Raw genomic sequence first — 11,483 nt, 5'->3', positions numbered from 1 at the left:
AAGAAAGTGGTCTAGTTTCATTCTTCTGCATGTTGCTGTCCATGAACTGGTGCAATTTTAAAAAGCTTTCTGTGTCTCATAAGCATCCTGAAGTAGACGATAAATTGTATGGTATAAAACTGACAGGGAATACTAATAGGGAATTTATGTCTATTTTAGGCAATTTTATACAAGTATTATTCTTAAACAAGTCAGTTGGTTTTATGAATATTAAAAATAACTGACAATTTTCCTAGAAGATGGCTGCATTTGGGTGAAGTGTGAAAACCAAGGTGGCCTGTCTGTTAATGCATCATGAAAGATTGGGTGCTCTTTGTGGTTGCACTTAGTCTTATTTAAAAGTGCTCTTTAGGGGTGCCTGGGTGGCGCAGTCGGTTAAGCGTCCGACTTCAGCCAGGTCACGATCTTGCGGTCCGTGAGTTCGAGCCCCGCGTCAGGCTCTGGGCTGATGGCTCGGAGCCTGGAGCCTGTTTCCGATTCTGTGTCTCCCTCTCTCTCTGCCCTTCCCCCGTTCATGCTCTGTCTCTCTCTGTCCCAAAAATAAATAAAAAACGTTGAAAAAAAATAAAAAAAATAAAAAAATAAAAGTGCTCTTTAAATATTATTGAAGCCATGCATATTTAGCAGTAGGAGGTGGGCCTATTCTATTGATGGAGGAACAACAGTTTAAAACAAGTCAAAAACATTCTGCTAACTGTGGCTTGCATGATTTTAAAATGTATAACCTGCTTAATGACGTTTTAGTCATCAGTGTGGTTGGTTTATAACTTTGATTTGGATAAAAGACTCAGAGTCTTTAATGAGTCTAGTGGTGCTAATTCAGAGAGACTGTCAGGTGGAGAAAGGGGAAGAAAGACCTGGTTGGAAGAGTGTCCAGAGAATTAAGAGAAAACTAAAGAATTCTCTGTGGTAAGGCACCCAATAAAAGCCAGCTGCTGGTGGGCGTCCTAACCTCCTTCCCTCTCTCCTTTCTCCCTCCCTTCCTCCTTTCCACCCTTCTTCTTTCCTCTTTCTTTCTCCTCTTCATCTTCCTCTTTCTCTCCCTCCCTAACCCTCTGTTTCTGTCTCTTTTCTTTCTCCCTCCCCCACTTCCCATTTCTTGCTTGCCTGCCTTCTTACCATAACTTAATGGAATTAAGAGTGATTTTTATCTCAGATTTGAACATGCTCAGAAATGTTTCTCACAATTAGTTTTCGTGTGATTTAATTATGAACCATCAGATTCTACTTTTTTTTTTTTAAGTTTATTTATTTATTTTGAGGGAGAGAGAAAGCAAGGGAGGGAAAGTTTGTTTATTAAGCTTATTTATTTATTTAGAGAGAGAAAGAGAATCCCAATTCCAAGCAGGCTCCACACTGTCAGTGCAGAGCCCGAGGCGGGGCTTGAACCCATGAACTGTGAGATCATGACCTTGAGCCAAAACTAAGAGTCGGACGCTTAACCAACTGACCCACTCAGGCACCCCCACCCTTTATTTACTTATTTTTCCTTTTGACACTGGCTGAAAGACAGTTTTTGTTACTTTTATGTACCAAAAACCCAACAGTGTACCCTTAGCCCAGTTTGGTGGACAGTTCTTTGCCTTTTCCATCTTGGCAGTGACCACCTACTCTGAACTTGGGTGTTGCCTCCCCAGTGACGGTGGATCTCAACGTACCTATTGTCATCATTGGTCCTGCTAGCTTCCACCTGCTTAGCCAGTGCTCTCCTGGCTTCCAAGTTTACCTGGGTGAGGGTGACAGTGGTGCAGGTCTTCCTGTGGACCAGACGTCCCCACCTGGCCTTCCCCTTGATGATGCAGTAGGGAGCCCCCATCTTACCACACAAGGCAGACAGGAAGACAACCAGCTCAATGGGATCCTGTGCAATCACTACCGGCTGAGGCTTCTTGTTTTCCACTACGGTGGTGACACTATTAACCCTTGCTTGAAGGATAGGTGGCATCTTTGTGGGGACATCCCCTTAAACAGCAGCTTTCTTCTCTGTCTGGATCAACAATCTCTGCTCTTCTCTTGCTTTGTCTCTGGTCTGTATTTGTGGGTCAGTTTCAGCTGTTGAATAGCTGCTTGGTGGCCCAAGGCCTGAGTGAACTGAATGGCCGCAGGCACTTTCAGAAGCTTACAGAGAAGAGCCATCTGTTGAGGCAGCCGGATGTAGTAGGGCCATTTGACAAAGCAGCACATGAGGTCCCTTTGGGGCTGGATGTACTGTCCAATGTCAAAATTCTTGGGCCTTTTCTGTCAGGGGATGGAATACCTTCTTGGCCTCCTGTGTCTTCCTCCCATCAGCCCTCTTTCCTTTTGCATCTTGGGCAGCGGGAGGAGAGCTGATTCTACTTCTTTTAAAAAAAAACATTGGTGATAGGTTGACAGTCATCAAAATGCTGTTCCTTGACCTCTGAACTTTGGGTTGTGACCTCTGAACTTCAGGTTCTCTGTAAGCACATTTCAAAACACCCCAAAGTACTTACTTACCTTTTTCCCTCCACCCCTTTATTTTTAGTACCACTTCCATGATTTTCTCCATCTTCAATGCTTCTGTAACCTTAAAATACGATTCCTGTTCTTGTACTTCCTATTTTCTGCTTTTTGGCCATAAATTCTGTTCCTAGTCATGGATACAATATATTCTTGTGTTCCATTTGATGTGTTTTTATGTGTTCTCACATGTTAAGAATTGAAATTACTAACTTTATAAATCCTAACTTATTTACTTCTTAGTTTTCCACTGTAGTTGGGCAAGATTAAAAATTAGAGCACTCTCTTCTTTGTGAAAATTCTGTATCCTGGGTATCTGTCCTAACCTGGGCTCGTATAAAACTCATTTTGCATCGACACTTCTTGGCATACTCTGCAGGATATAGAACAACTCTCCTGAGATCACTGGGGTTCTCTGGAACTTGGTGCTTGGTACCAGCAAAGGCCCTTTGTGCCCCTTCGACATCTCAGTACCTCACAGGTATATGAGGTGAGTTCTCCTGCTATCTGGACCTCCTCAATTTGAGTTGATGGTCCTGACTTTTATTCATACTCTTAAGGGTTACCAGGAATGTTCTGTAGGTGGAAATAGCTTGGAGGGGTTGGAGTTGGTGTGTTGGTTGTTTCAATGTGGCATTATACTGATGTTATTAATGTAAGGTTTGAGTAAATTTACTGTCTAGAAATATGACAGACTGAATCACTGAGCTCCAAAGAGCAAGGACACTTGCTCCTTCCTGCCACATGGTGCTTTCAGGTGACTGAAAGCCTAGTGGAAGTGTCTGAGGATATTCCTGGAGATGTGGTCCCACAGGAATTTCCCATCTCATAAGATACTTAATGATTGGCTAGTTCAGGGATGCGTCCATAAGGATTGATCTGTCAGTGCTCTGAGCCCCCTTGATGGTCTTAGACCTCACTGAGAGAAACCGAGACAAATAAGAAAGTCTATAACGACCATTTGGAAGTGATTGTCATAAGTAGCACCCTCTTGACTCACCACACTTGATATCCTTGGATCTTATTCAAGCCTTATTCTAAAAGCTGAGACTGAAAGAAATGGGGAACCGTGCTTCCAAGGTTGGAACAGCTCCCAGAAAACCAGCATCCACCCATGGAAAACTGCAGCAGGCTATATGTACAATGCATATGGAACCTATACTTGAAGTGGTTACTTCGATGGGAAAATTTAAGGATAACCTGGGTCTCAGCTGACCCAAATAATGTTCTTTCGACATGTCTGAATTAGTTTTCTTGCATGCGCAGAGAAACCCGGCTATAAGACCAAGTACCCAGAAACTAGGGAGTTACTTGGTCGAGTCAGTGAAGCCCCCAGCTTATGGGGAGGAGTCTCCAGTTATAGAGATTCTCGGGGCTTGTTTGTTTGTGTTTGTTCCTGCGGCTTTTGGTATCTTTGCACAAAAATGGCCGTGTTCTAACTAGAAATGAAAAATAATTAAGGGCTCCATAAATTATGATGCTGTCTCATTATTAGTTTTGTTTTAATAAAAGGGGGCTATTTGGCAATTGGGTCTTTAATGTCCTCTACACAAATATTAGTGAAACAAAGGCTAAATTTTGTCTGCATCTTGTTTGTGCCCATGTGTGTTATAAATGTGAGATATTTTCTTTACCTCCGGGTAGTATGTAGCTAAAATGAACTTGTAACGGAGCTCTATTTAATTGATTTAAAGGCGAGCGCATGTGAAAAGTGGGCATTCTAAAACTCAAAAAGATAAAAACTAACCCAAATATTTTTCAATGATGTTTTCACACGATCTGGGATAAAACTCCCTACATTTAGACTTTTATGTGACTCCATAATAAAGATGCATCACAGGAAGGGACCCAACTGGTGGTCCAAGGAGATAAAGATGAACAAAAATTTTAGACACCTCAATACTGTCCCTTCCGAATAGTCAGGATAATGAGGAAGAGGAGGAGGAAGACAGGCAGACACTAGAAATCCTAAATCCAGCCCCACCTCCAGGCACAAGCCCCAGAACCAATGCCCAGCCCACTGCCTGCTCCTCTTGGCTCTTCCAGAAGGCTGAAAGTCAACCAGAGAAAAAGCCTGTTCTCTAGGAGGAAAAGACAGGAGATGGAAATTATTTTCTTTTAATGTTTTTATTTATTTTTGAGAGAGAGACAGAGCACGAGTGGGGGAGGGGCGGGGAGAGGGAGAGAGAGAGGGAGACACAGAATCCGAGGCAGGCTCCAGGCTCTGAGCGTCAGCACGGAGCCGGACGCTGGGCTGGAACTCCTGAACCACGAGATCATGACCTGAGCTGAAATTAGAAGGTTAACTGACTGAGCACCCCAGGCGCCCCTATTTCTTTTTTTAATTTTTTTTAAGTTTATTCATTCTTGAGAGACAGAGACAGGGGCGCAAGCGGGGGAGGGGCAGAGAGAGAGGGAGACACAGAATCTGAAGCAGCCTCCAGGCTCTGAGCTGTCAGCACAGAGCCTGGTGCAGGGCTCAAACCACGAACTGTGAGATCATGACCTAAGCCACCCAGGCGCCCCAGGAGATGGAAATTATTAAAGAAAAAAAAAAAAAAAAAGATGTCGTTAGTCCCAAAGTTTCAATCTGCCTCCGGCCTTGCCAGCAGCACACCTGATGCTTCCTCCTCCCCCTCCTCCTACACGGCACCTGGGTGCTCACACAGCCCCGCCCCATTCCATCATCAGTGTCTCCACGTCACAGGCTCCCGCTCCTCCCACCCTCACTATCAAGGAGCAAAAAGCACCCCAAGCCGCTGGGCCACCTCCCTATGAGGTTCAAACTGGAGGACCTCCTCCATCAGCATGAAGAGGCCCACGTGCTCCCCTGGACCAAAGCGCCCCACGGAAGCCCCAGGTAACACTGACTGTGGGGAACCAGTGGATTGACTTGTGAGCGGACACAGGTGCAACATATTTGGTATTAAAGCTGCTTCAAGGTTGTTGGCTTAATGAAAATAAACGTGTCTTTTGAGTTATCCTCATGAATGTAAAACCTTTATTCTACCAAGGTTTACTCAAGTCAAATAAGCTTGTGTTATCTCAGTTGCAATTTGCCAACAAAAAGTGACTGAAAATGATGGTTGATTTTTGTCTGTCTCATAAAGTTTTCATGGGTAATTGTTAAGAGCCAGTAGGTTAGGTAAAAAAGTTTATGGATACACTTTCAAATAACTTCCAAAATCTTTGGTAACCCAAAACTTTGGGGGTTTTGCTACGTTAAATGATAAATTGGGTTGAATTCATTGGATTTCTAAGTCTCTTGTAAATAAGATAAAATACTAAACATTAATGACTAAACCACAAGGTTTGTCTGTGTTGTCTCATTACAGAAAAGCTAAAGATATTTGGGTCTGTTAGGAAACGTATGAAAACATTGCTGAAAACAATGTATATTGTATGAAAACAACAAACATTGCTGGTTCTCTACTGTTTGCGTTTCCAGATTCAGGGAAACTTTTTCTCTTAAGACATCTATGACTTACAAAATTTGATAAAATATTCCTTTATGAAAAAAATATAAGCATTTACCTTTTCTCCATCACTGAACCCTCCAGAATTAAAAAACTCTCAATGAATATTCTTCTTTCTCTTATGGAATTATAATTATTTGGATTAGTTCAATAAAAATATGTTCTTATAACACGACCTCATTGGAAACATTGGCTATATTACTGAGGCTATGACTGAAATGTCATATTTGAGAGATGCATGCATAGACTCAGATATGACCATATGACTTTAAGGAGCTCAGGTCGATTTTAAGGAACCAATAGAGCTCTTGGAAATGTTGGCCTGATACCTTGCTTACAGAGTTCCCAGCAGACTTACCAGGTGAGTAGAAGATGTCACTTCCTGGCAGGTGCAGGAACCTCAGGATATTTTGGGGACCTTGAGAAGAGAGGAATTCACCCAATCTACAGATATTGCAGATGAATCTAATGGCGAGTTATTTGGCTTGGTGTCTGGCCTTAAAAAGCTGTTAGAGTCTCCATTTGAAATTCTTTATAAAAAGGTCTAGCAAAGCAAATGAAAAAAAAAAAAAAAACCTATATGGTCAATCACTATTCTTACTGTGCATATGCAAATAATTTGGCCAAGTTTGTAAAAACTAGACTTATTTCACAAACAAATTAGTCTTTAAAAATTTTTTTAAAAACGTTTATTTATTTTTGAGAGAGACAGAGTGTGAGTGGGGGAGGGGCATTGAGAAGGAGACACAAAATCCAAAGCAGGCTCCAGGCTGTCAGTGCAGAACCAGAGGTGGGGCTTGAACCTACAAACCGTGAGATCATGACCTGAGCTGAAGTCAGATGCTTCGCCCCTTATGAGCAAATTACCCTTAATTTGGCTATCTTTGACAGGAAAGAAAATGAGTTTAAAGAGAAAGGTTGTATTTCAATAACACATTTTTGTGCATGTTAGGTTCTACGTCTGGTTAATTATCTTTGGATGTTTGTTGTTTGCCTATAAAACTGGACTGACACTGAATTCTTCTCGTTTCCTCAAATATCTGACCATGACTCTCCAAACTAAAGATTACAATCTTCTCCTGTTCTCTTATCTTAAAATCATTAAGAACTAAAACTTTCTTTTTCCTGAAGTCCTGCAAACTGAAGTTGGACAACTTGAGATAAACTTCAGAAAAATTGCCACAATAGCTCATGTATAGACAATGTTCATGCCTGTTCTCTATGAGCCACTCAAAAGGAGCACCAGAGACATTTGAACTACAAAACAGAAAAATCCATCAGATTGCTGCTGTGTGCTCCCACTCTTTCTGAGGATGCTTCAAGCCTGACACCTAAAAATCTTCTCTCTAGCACTTGGACTCAGACACTGGGCCTATAGTTTGCTCCAACAGTTAACCTGTGTTTCTTTTATTTCCATTGAAATGCCTCTTGTTAATTACTGATTGCTTGCTGAAAAAGGCAGAATCTATACGATGGCTAATACCACTTGCCTTCACCCATATTAACTCCTCCTGGGAAATAAGAATCCATATAAAATCAAGCAGGAAGCCACTTGGCTACAAGAAACCATTGACCACCATACCCCCCCCCCCCCTTTTCCAAGGTGGCTGGGACTGGTTTACTGATCTATTGGATACCCATCAATATCAGATCAGTTTTAGAGGGAATGAAAAACTGGATTTGACTCTACTGTTAATATTTCTGGGAGTATACTTGGGGATAAAACTAATAATGTCATATAGTGCCAAACTATGAAGAAAAATATCCAAGTTCTCAGATAAGGAAATATCTGTGATATCCCATCCCTTAGAATAAGGGAGTTACAACCTGTCCATGTTAAATCTTTCCATTCCAAAGCCCTTCTGTGCCCTATTTTGGCTTGAAGCAGTTACAGAAGACCACCTCTGCCCCTGTTCCATAGAAATGGAATAAAGATTGACAATGGAAAATTATAACAGGAGAAAATTTAGCATGTCTGACTCTTTGTTGCTTCTATTTCCCTTGCTGCTAAGACCTATAGATTAAAAACTTCGGCTTAGTCCTGCATATAGGCATGTTACAGCTCAGATTTACAAATAAAAAAATGTGTGCTTGCTTTGGCAGCACATATACTAAAATTGGAATGATACAGAGAAGATTAGTATGGCCTCTGCAGAAGGATGACATGAAAATTCATGAAGTTTTTCATATGTTTACCATGAAGGTAGACTTAGGGAACTTAGCGACTTACTAAAACATAATAACATAGGAGTCCCAGAAGATGAAGAGAGGAAAAAGGGGGCAGAAGATTTGTTTGAGCAAATAACAGCTGAAAACTTCCCTAATCTGGGGAAGGACACAGACATCGAAATCCAAGAAGCACAGAGAACTCCCATTAAATTCAACAAAAGCCAGCCATCACCAGGCATATCATAGTCAAATTCACAAAATACACAAATAAAGAAAGAATCCTGAAAGCAGCAAGGGAAAAAAAGTTCTTTAACCTACAGGGGAAGACAGATCATGTTTGCAGATCTGTCCACAAAAACTTGTCAGGCCAGGAGGGAATGGCAGGAAACACTCGATGTGCCAAATGGGAAAAATATGCAGTCAAGAATACTTTATCTGGCAAGGCTGTCATTCAGAATAGAAGGAGAGATAGAGTTTCCCAGACAAACCAAAAACTTGAGATTGTGACCACTAAACCAGACCTGAAGGAAATATTAAGGGATACTCTTTGAGTGAGGTGGGGGGAGACCAAAAGCAACAAAGACTAGAAAGGAACATAGAACATCACCAAAACACCAGCTCTACAGGTAACACAATGGCATTAAATTTGTACCTTTTAATAATCACTCTAAATGTAAATGGACTAAATGCTCCAACCAAAAGACATAGGGTGTTAGGGGTGCGTGGGTGGCTTAGTTGCTTAATCTACTAATTCTTGACAGCTCAGGTCATGAGCTCATGGTTCATGAGATCAAGCTCCACATCAGACTCTGCAGTGACAATGTGGAGTCTGCTTGGGATTCTCTCTCTCCCTCTCCCTCTGCCCCTCTCCAGCTCACACACTCTCTCTCTCTCAAAATAAATAAATAAACATTAAAAAAAGACACAGGTTATCAGAATGGATTAAAAAAAACAAGATAAATCTATATGCTGCCTACAAGAGACTCATTTTAGATCTAAAGACACCTGCAGATGGAAGGTGGGGGGATGGAGAACCATCTATCATGCTAATGGACATCAAAGAAAGCTGAAGTAGCCATACTTATATCAGGCAAACTAGATTTTAAAATAAGGACTGTAACAAGAGATGAAGAAGGGTATTATATCATAATCAAGGGGTCTATCCATCAAGATCTAACAATTGTAAATATTTATGCCCCCAACTTGTAAATACCCAATATATAAATCAATTAATAACAAACATAAAGAAACTCATTGATAATAATACAATAATAGTAGGGGACTTTAACACCCACGTACAACAATGGACGGCAGATTATTTAAGCAGAAAATCAACAAGGAAACAATGGTTTTGAAAATTAAAAATAGAACTACCCTACAACCCAGCAATTGCACTACTAGGTATCTATCCAAGGGATACAGGTGTGCTGTTTCAAAGGGTCACATGCACCCCAGTGTTTATAGCAGCGCTATCAACAATAGCCAAAGCATGAAAAGAACTCAAATGTCCATCGACGGATGAGTGGATAAAGAAGATGTGGTATATATACAAAGTGGAGTATTACTTGGCAATCAAAAAGAATGAAATCTTGCCATTTGCAACTACATGGATGGAACTGGAGTGTATTATGCTAAGCAAAAGTAGTCAGAGAAAGACAAATATCATATGACTTCACTCATATGAGGACTTTAAGAGAGAAAACAGACGAACGTAAGGGAAGGGAAACAAAAATAATATAAAACCAGGGAGGAGAACAAAGCATAAAAGACTGAAATATAGAGAACAAACAGAGGGTTGCTAAAGTGGTTATCAGAGGGGGGGTGGTCTAAATGGGTAAGGAGCATTAAGGAATCTACTCCTGAAATCATTGTTGCACCATATGCTCTTTGGATGTAAATTAAACAATAAATAAATTTTTTAAAAAAAGGAAACAATAGTTTTGAATGACACACTTCACTGGATGGACTTAACAGACATTTTCAGAGGATTTCATCCTAAAGCAGCAGAGTACACATTCTTTTCAAGTGCACATGAAACATTTTCCAGAATAGAACACATACTTGGTCACAAATCAGTCCTCAACAAATACAAAAAGACTGAAATCATACCATGCATATTTTCAGACCACAATGCTATGAAACATGAAGGCAACCACAAGAAAAATTTTAGAAAGACCATAAATACATGGAGGTTAAAGAATATTCTACTTGGGGCGTCTGGGTGGCTCAGTTGGTTAAGCATCTGACTTAGGCTCAGGTCATGATCTTGCAGTCCATGAGCTTGAGTCCCACGTCCCACCTCAGGCTCTGTGCTGACAGCTCAGAGCCTGAGGCCTGCTTTAGATTCTGTGTCTCCCTCTCTCTTGCCCCTCCCCTGCTCATGCTTTATCTCGAAAATAAATATTTAAAAAATTTTAAAAAAAGAATATCCTACTAAAGAATGAATGGGTTAACCAGGAATTAAAGACAAATAAAAAAAGTACATAGAAGTAAATGAAAATGAAAACACAGTAGTCCAAAACCTTTGGGATGCAGCAAAGGCAGTCCTAAGAGAGAAGTATTTTGCAATACAGGCCTACATCAAGAAGCAACAAAAGTCTCAAGTATACAACCTAACTCTATGCCTAAAGGAACTAGAAAAGGAATAGCAAATTAAGCGTAAAGCAAACAGAAGAAGGGAAATAATAAAGATTAGAGCAGAAATAACTGGTACAGAAACAACAACAAAAAGAGCAACAACAAAACAGTGGAAGATGATCCTGGCAATAGATGCAGAAAAAGCATTTGACAAAGTACAGCATCTATTCTTGATAAAAACCTTCAAAAAAGTAATGATAGATGCACCGTACCTCACCGTCATAAAGTCCATCTATGAAAGACTCACAGCTAATATCATCCTCAATGGGGAAAAATTGAGAGCCTTTCCCCTTTGGCCAGGAACAAGACAAGGATGTCCACTCTCACCATTACTATTTAACATAGTACTGGAAGTCTTAGCCTCAGCAACAAGACAGCAAAAAGAAATAAAAGGCATCCAGATCAGCAAGGAAGACATCAAACTTTCACTATTTGCAGACGACATGATACTTTATGTGGAAAACCCAAAAGACTTCACCAAAAAATTGCTAGCACTAATACATGAATTTAGCAGTCAAAGGATATAAAATCAACATGCAGAAATCTGTTGCATTTTATACACCAAAAATGAAGCATCAGAGAAAGAAATCAAGGAATCAATCCCATTTGCAATTGCACCAAAAACAGATACCTAGGAATAAACCTCCCCAAAGAGATAAAAGATCTGTACTCTGAAAATTGTAGAACACTTATGAAAGAAATTGAAGAGAACACAAAGAAATG

The 11,483-nt window shown here is 40.5% G+C and overlaps 1 non-coding gene and 1 pseudogene across 1 annotated transcript; one reads left to right on the top strand and one right to left on the bottom strand.

The window, feature by feature from the left end:
* Positions 1-1,525: 1,525 nt before the first annotated feature.
* LOC122218418 lies at positions 1,526-8,986 on the bottom strand (annotated as a pseudogene).
* Positions 8,042-8,148, top strand: LOC122218748. The gene has a single exon (XR_006202080.1). It is a non-coding gene; the product is annotated as a U6 spliceosomal RNA (small nuclear RNA).
* Positions 8,987-11,483: the final 2,497 nt, after the last annotated feature.

Source organism: Panthera leo, chromosome B1 (assembly GCF_018350215.1).
Source record: "Panthera leo isolate Ple1 chromosome B1, P.leo_Ple1_pat1.1, whole genome shotgun sequence".
NCBI lineage: Eukaryota > Metazoa > Chordata > Mammalia > Carnivora > Felidae > Panthera > Panthera leo.
Note: the sequence above shows the minus strand (reverse complement) of the source record. Positions and strands in the feature narration are given on the sequence as shown.